Here is a 7,749-nt window from a genome sequence, read left to right as displayed (position 1 = left end):
GTAGAGTGCCGTGGCATTACAGCTCACAGCAACCTCCAACTCCTGGGCTCAAGCGAGTCTCCTGCCTTAGCCTCCCAAGTAGCTGGGACCACAGGCACCCGCCACAACACCCGGCTATTTTTTGGTTGTAGCCGTCATTGTTGTTTGGCGGGCGGGGCTGGGTTTGAACCCGCCATCTCTGGTGGATGTGGCTGGCGCCTTAGCCACTTGAGCCACAGGCGCCGAGCCTGCTACTCGTTCTTTTTCTCCTTTTTCTCTTCCTCCTCTTTCCCATCCCCTTTCTTACCCCTTCTTCTTCTCCTTTTTCTTTTTCTCCATCTCCTCCTCCTCTTCATTCTAATTAAAGAAGACTAGTTAAGTCAATAAAACTTTTTTACAAGCTTGTTTGGTATATTAAGTCATACATGAAACAATTTGCCCATTTAAAATGTGCAAAACTGGGGAGTGGCCTTTAGTATACTCACTGAGTTGTGAAACCATCACTATCATCAATTTTACAACATTTTCATCAGCATCCAAATAAAGCTTATACCCATTAGCAGTCATTCCCCATTTCCCCCCACAGTCCCACCCCACTCTCAGCCCTAGAAAGCCATCAATCTACTTTTTGCCTTTATGGTTTTGCTTATTCTGGACATTTCATATAAATGGAATCATACAATCTATGGTCTTCTGTGACCAGATTCTTTTACTTAGCTCAAAGTTTTCAGGGTGTGTCCATGTTATAGCGTATGTCAGTACTTCATTTGTGTGTGTGTGTGTGTTTTTAAAGATAGGGTTTTACTCTGTCACTTGGGCTAGAGTGCAGTGGTGTAATCATAGCTCACTGTAGTCTCAAACTCCTACATTCAAGCAAGCCTCTTGCCTCAGCTTCCCAAGTAGCTGAGACTATAGGTGCATACCATCAAGTCTGGCTAATTTTTCCTATTTTTAGTAGAGACGGGGTCTCACTCTTGCTCAGGCAGGTCTCAAACTCCTAAGCTAAAGTGAACGTCTCTCCTCAGCCTCCCAAAGTGCTAGAATTATAGGTGCTAGCCACTCCACCTGGCTACTTCATTTCCAAATTTGTTTTTATTTCATCACATAGGTAGATTACTGTATTTTATTTTCCATTCATTAGTTGACAGACATTTGAGGCTGCTTTCATTACTTTGGCTATTATGAATAATGGTGTTATAAACGTTAGCAAATAAATTCTTTTTTTTTTCTTTTTGAGACGAAGTCTCACATTATTGCTCCAGGCTTGAGCGCCCTGGTATCAGCCTAGCTCATTTAATCTTATAGGAGATGAGAAATTGGGTTGCCTTGTCCTTTCCAGTGATTTTTTTGGTTAATTTATTGTCTTGGTACCTACTAGTGAAACTTCTTTCATTACTGCCCTATTCACATCACCCCTTTTGAGACGTTCTTCTTTCTGCTAACATTCATTCTTATAATGGGCTACTTAGCTTTCTCACTGCTCCCTGTGGCTTTATTTTCTGCTTAAATGGATGAAAGTAAGCACCTATTTCTGCTTGATAAGCAGACAATTAACAGAGGAGACAAAATGAACCGTTCCCTTTTTATTAGAATCAATTTTTAAAATTCTGTTCTTTTGTATTGCAGCCATCTTTTGTGCCCTTTGTATTAATATTTATCTTGTGAGTGTCATAATGATCTCATGGCTTTGGAAGCCTAAATTTACTTCAATTAACCATAATTACCATTCCTCCTCCTCATCTTTTTCCTTTCATGCTCAATTGTTTCAACTGGAACAATAAAGAGGTGCTCCTTTAAGTTGGCTCCTTTGTCTTTTTTTAGCACTTTCCTCAACATTTTTGAAGGCGTCCTTGGTCTCTGGCAACAAAGGAATGTTCAAGTCTTGTCCTGATTCCTTCCTTCCCTGAGACATGGAATCAACTATCATAAAAGGCGTGCAGTCAAAAGGGACCTAGTTTCTTTAAATGGAGAATAGTATTATTTTATTTCATTTTATTATTTTATTTTATTTAAGGCAAGCATGGAACAAAGTTTATTGAGGAAGAGAAAGGTAGGTTTACAGAGTAAAAGCAAGCTATCGGCTTACAGAGCAAGATCCGTTCGCCCTTGAGCCAGGGGTCCTCAAACTTTTTAAATAGGGGGCCAGTTCACTGTCCCTCAAACCATTGGAGGGCCGGACTTGGGGTCCTGGGATGAGTCGGCTGCTAAGCAGGACAGGAAGTGGCGGCAAAAACACCTGGCGGGCTGGATAAATGTCCTAGGCGGGCTGCATGTGCCCTGTGGGCAGTAGTTTGAGGACACCTGCACCAGGCCTCCATTGCCAGGGCAAGTAGGCAAAGAGACAAAGGGGCCTGAGAATAGTATTTGAAACCCAAGGCCAGGAGCTGGGGCTCCACGTGAGAGCTGGTGGTAAGAAGTGCTTCTTCCTCTGTTGGCCATTTTAAAGATAGATATTGACATCAAGTTTGCTAACTTACTTAACAGGCTATGTTTGTCAGATCCTACTTTTATGAAGACTTTCTACATCACTGTGAGGCAAGGAACACGCCTGGATGAGATTTTAAGTGGGAATGAGGTGAAGGATTGTCTAGGGGCTAAAGAGGGGTGGGGTGGCAGAGGCTGAAGTGTGTGAGGTGATGGGGGTGAGGAGCCAGGGGGGTGTCAGTCATTGTAGAGTTTTTTTTTTTTTGAGACAGAGTCTCACTATGTGGCCCTCGGTAGGGTGCCATGGCATCACAGCTCACAGCAACCTCAAACTCTTGGGCTTAAGCGATTCTCTTGCTTCAGCCTCTCAAGTAACTGGGGCTTCAGTACTCACCACAACACCCAGCTATTTTTTGGTTACAGTTGTCACTGTTTTTTGGCAGGCCCAGGCTGGATTCAAACCCACCAGCTTTGGTGTATGTGTCTGGCACTCTAGCCGCTGAGCTACAGGCACTGAGCCCACGGTAGAGATTTTGAAGCCATCAGTTTGGGGTCAAAGAAGTGTTCCATGATGTTCTCACCTGCCATTCTCACCTGGTTAGGGGCTGGGCCTGTTTGAGCTACTGTCATTTGGGATGTGACCACCTGTCCCCCCAAAAGGTTATATTTAAGTATTAATCTCTTGTACCTCAGAATGTGATCTTATTTGGAAATAAGATTTTGACTTGGCACCTGTGGCTCAAGTGGCTAAGGTGCTAGCCACATATACCTGAGCTGGCGGGTTCAAATCCAGCCCGGGCCCGCCAAACAACAATGACGGCTGCAACCAAAAAATAGCCGGTCATTGTGGTGGGCGCCTGTGGTCCCAGTTACTTGGGAGGCAAAGGCAGTGGACTCACTTGAGCCCAGGAGTTGGAGGTTGCTGTGAGCTGTGATGCCATAGCACTCTACCCAGGGTGACAGCTTGAGGCTCTGTCTTCAAAATAAATACATAAATAAATAAATGGAAATAAGATCTTTACAGAGGTAATCAAGTTGAAAATAAGTCATCATCGCAAGTCTTAATTCAATAGGACTAGGGACCCTTTTATAAAAAAGGGGAAATTTGGACCCAGATATACCCAGAGGGAAGATGACGTAAAGACCCAGAAAACACCATCTACAAGCCGAGGTGTGCCTGAGGCCATGAGACCGAGGAGAAGGGCACAGGACAGATTTTGTCATGGGCCCCAGAAGAAACCAACCTTGCCAACACCTTGAATGCAGACTTCTGTTGACAGCTCCAAATTTGTTATCTCCAGAACAGCGGAATAACAAATTCCTTTGTTTAAACTGCCCTGTTTGGGGTGGTGCCTGTAGCTCACTGCACAGGGTGCTGGCCCCATATACTGAGGGTGGCAAGTTCGAACCCAGCCCCAGCCAAACTGCAACAAAAAAATACCCAGGGATTGTGGGCCTGTAGTCCCAGCTACTCAGGAGGCTGAGGCAACAGAATCACTTAAGCCCAAGAGCTGGAGTTTGCTGTGAGTTGTGACACCATGGCACTCTACCAAGGGTGACAAAATGAGACTCTGTCTCTAAAAAAATAAATAAATAAACTGCCCCATTTGTAGTACTTTGTTAATGCAGCCTGGCCAACGGATACAACCCTTTAACATACCTCCCCTTTGCCTAATGCCTCTCTAACCATCTCTCCTAAGTTTTACTAGTCACCAAGTACAAATGACTTTAAGATAATTTTTCTGAAAGCAAGCCTACATTATTCCCTCATTTAACTATTAATTATTACACACTTCTTACATCTGGGCACTGTGGCTACAGGAGGAAATAAAGCACACATGGTCCTTCCTCCTGAAGCTCACAGGCTAATGGGAGGGCAGATATGATGGCACGATTACACAAAGAATACTGAGGAATCAGCCACAGTGGCTTATGCATGTAATCCAAATCATGTGGGAGGCTGAGGTAGGAGGATGGCTTGAGGTCAGGAGTTCAGGACCAGCCTGAACAACATAGTGAGACCCCCCCAGCTCTATATAAAATTAAAAAATAAAACAAAACAACAATACTAGAGTAGTGCCTGTGTCTCAAGGAATAGGGTGCTGGCCCCATATAATGGAGGTGGTGGGTTCAAACCTGGCCCCAGTCAAAAACTGCACAAAAAAAAAAAAAAAACCAACTAATTAGCTGGGCATGGTGGCATGTGCCTATAGTCCCAGCTATTTGGGAGACTGAGGCAGGAGGATTTCTTGAGTCTTGGAGTTGGAGGCTGCAGTAAGCTATGATTGTGCCACAGTGAGACCTTGTCTCTAAAAAAAAAATATTGAGGACAGTGGCACTCTGTGTGTTGGGGGAGGGCAGGGGGGGAAGGGTTTGTGGTGTTGTGTGGCCATGCTAGGCACCTAAGTGAAGTCCTGACCACAGAGTCTGGAGCATCTGCGGGACTGAAGGAAGCCAGGGGGCTATAGAGAGGGGTAGGGAGTTGGGGGGAGGTTTGAGTGCCAACCTGGTGGACACCACTGGTGGACCTCACGATTATATTCACTTGCCTTTTAAAATGATTTCCCTGGGTGGTGAAGAGATTGGAGGGGAGTAACAGATGAGTGAAATGAGAGATTTGATGATCTGGAAAGCTTCAGAAAGGCAAGAAAAGGGCGGTTAAGTGCACTTAGGGCAAGTGGAGGTGCTTCAAGTTTGCAGGACTGACTCCATCAGGCAGGTCACCAAGACAGGAAACAACTCCTCAGATGCTGCGCTCAGTTTCCTGCATCAGGAGGGAGGTGCTTTTATTTAATTGTTAAATTTGTTTCCTGTTTATGCCCTTCTGTCTCACATGGAGATCCCTGTGCCCTCCTGCCTAAGTGGTGACAGCAGTGTCCTAATTGGCCTCATACCCCAGGCTCTGCCTCCTCCAGCCTGTCCTGTAAGGCAGCTCAGCAGATGCTCCCTGCTCAGGTACTGCTGGCTGCAGAGCCTAGGGCTTGTGATTCCTTTGTATGCAGCTGACAGCCTCTCTTGGCTCTGGCTCCCTCTACCCCTCACCCTCACCCTATGCCCAGCAGACACCACTGGTGGACCTCAGCAAATGTTTGCAAAACCAATGAATAAACAGATGAATACACCAGGCCGCTAACAACTAACCCACCCTGTGCCAGGCCCCCAAGTCCTTGACCATTCTGCACTTTGCTTCTGTGATTCACCCACTTCCTCTTTCTCGTCTTATTAAATGCTTCATTTGGCCAGGCGAGATGGCTTACTCTTTTGCTCCTAGAGCTTTGGGGGGCTGAGATGGATGGATTGCTTGAGGCCAGTAGTTTGGAATCAGCCTGGGCAGCATAGCAACACTCCATCTCTAAAAAAAAAATTTTAACAAAAGAAAGGAAAAATAATAGCCAGTTGTGGTGGCACCTATCTGTAGTCCCAGCTACTCTGGTGACTGAGGTGGGAGGATCACCCAGGAGTTCAGGGCTATAGTGAGCTACAATTGTAGCAGTACTGCATTCCAGCCCCATGAGACCCTTCTCTAAAAAAAAAAAAAAGCCCCATTCTTTCACCAGATTCTAGTTCCAGAAGATTTTAACAAGCCTGGTGGATCCTAGGGTATAATAGAGGGAATAGAAGGAGGAAAGAAGTGAAAGTATGTCTGGCTCAGGGAAAAGACTAAAGACACAGATTAGCCTTTGATGTTAAGTAAAAATATAACTTAATGTAGCTTTGTTAAAAATGTAAAAGCAATCACTGACTAGACTAGAACTAGAAGCTTGTGTTTTAAATTAGTGGAAGTACTGGAAGGCCTGAAACAACAACACAGAAGGCAATCCTTTCGGTTAAAATCAGGAAAGAAAAAAAAAATAAAGTAATATAGATGTACAAGTTGACCTCTTTTTCAAGAAAGTAGGCCAGGCACTGTGGCTTATGTCTGTAATTCCAGTACTTTGGGAGGCTGAGGTGGGAAGATCATTTGAGGTCCTGCTTTCACAACCAGCCTGGCTGACAGAGCAAGACTCTATCGCTACAAAAAATGAAAAAATAGCCAGGTACAGTGGCACGTGCCTATAGTCTTAGCCTACCCTAGAGGCTGGGGCAGGAAAATTGCTTGAGCCAAGGAGTTTGAGATTGCAGTGAGCTGTGATTCTGCCACTGCACTCTAGCCTGGGTGATGGAGCAAGACCCTGTCTATAAAGAAAAAAGAAAGTATATTTGCGGAGAAAGATCCTTCAAGATGTCATTCAGTTGTCACTCCTTGGTGGTAGAGGCTTTTCGGGACCAATGGTTGAAGTCTTTACTGACTCCCTACTGAACTCCCATGCCCTTGATGCCTTTCTCAGGACATTGAATAATTATGGTTGTAACTGCTGTAACACATGGGTGCTAACTAAGCTCTCTAAGCCTTGGTTTCCTTATCTGTAAAGTAGAGATACTCAGAGTGCCTATGTGCTAGGATTGTTGAAATGACTCAGATCGACTTTTGCATGTTAAGTAATTAACATAGTGTCTGACACAATAAGGACTCAATAAACCTTCCTTACAGTTTCCATTCATTCCAAACAACCATCCAACATTGGCATTATCAGCTTTACAGGTGATTAGAATATAGCTCAGAGAGGTTAAGTAACTTGCCTAAGTCACACAGCTAGTAAAGTTTTCCTAGGGCGTTAGATGGAGGTTAATTAGCCACAAATGAAAGTTGTGGGGAATCTGCACACAGAGAATGAGAGGTGCCATCTGGGGAAGGAATTGCAGATGGTGCTAAGGAAATTGAGGAGTAAATAAGTCCAATAAAGGATAATCCTGGGGAAGCATGCATGGATGGAGACTGTATATATATGTGTGTGTGTGTGTATGTACATATATATACGTGTATATATATTTTTTGAGACAGAGTCTCACTTTGTAATACTCAGTAGAGTGCCATTGCATCATAGCTCACAGCAACCTCAAATTCTTGGGCTCGAACAATACTCTTGCACAGCCTCCCAAGTAGCTGGGACTATAGGAGCCCGCCACAACACCTGGCTATTTTTAGAGATGGAGTCTCACTCTGGCTCAGGCTTGTGTTAAACCTGTGAGCTCAGGCAACCCACTAGCCTTGGCCTCCCAGAGTGCTAGGATTACAGGCATGAGCCACCTCGCCCAGCCTGGGTGAAGACTATAACTAAGTAAACAAAAATCAAATCCATGGTACTAGGTTCCCTCTGAAGAAAGAAACTGTAGAAGAGGGTAGCCTTTATGGAATCTAGAAAAAGGGGTCCCAAGGGACAAGAATTACATGCTGTTTACTGATGGTTCCCTGCAGGAGACAGGCATGTTCTGGCCATGAGTCTTCTGTTGTAACGTTTTTTTTTT

The sequence above is a fragment of the Otolemur garnettii genome, unplaced genomic scaffold, assembly GCF_000181295.1.
Source record: "Otolemur garnettii isolate 467f Iridium unplaced genomic scaffold, OtoGar3 scaffold00031, whole genome shotgun sequence".
In the NCBI taxonomy this organism is placed as follows: domain Eukaryota; kingdom Metazoa; phylum Chordata; class Mammalia; order Primates; family Galagidae; genus Otolemur; species Otolemur garnettii.
Note: the sequence above shows the minus strand (reverse complement) of the source record.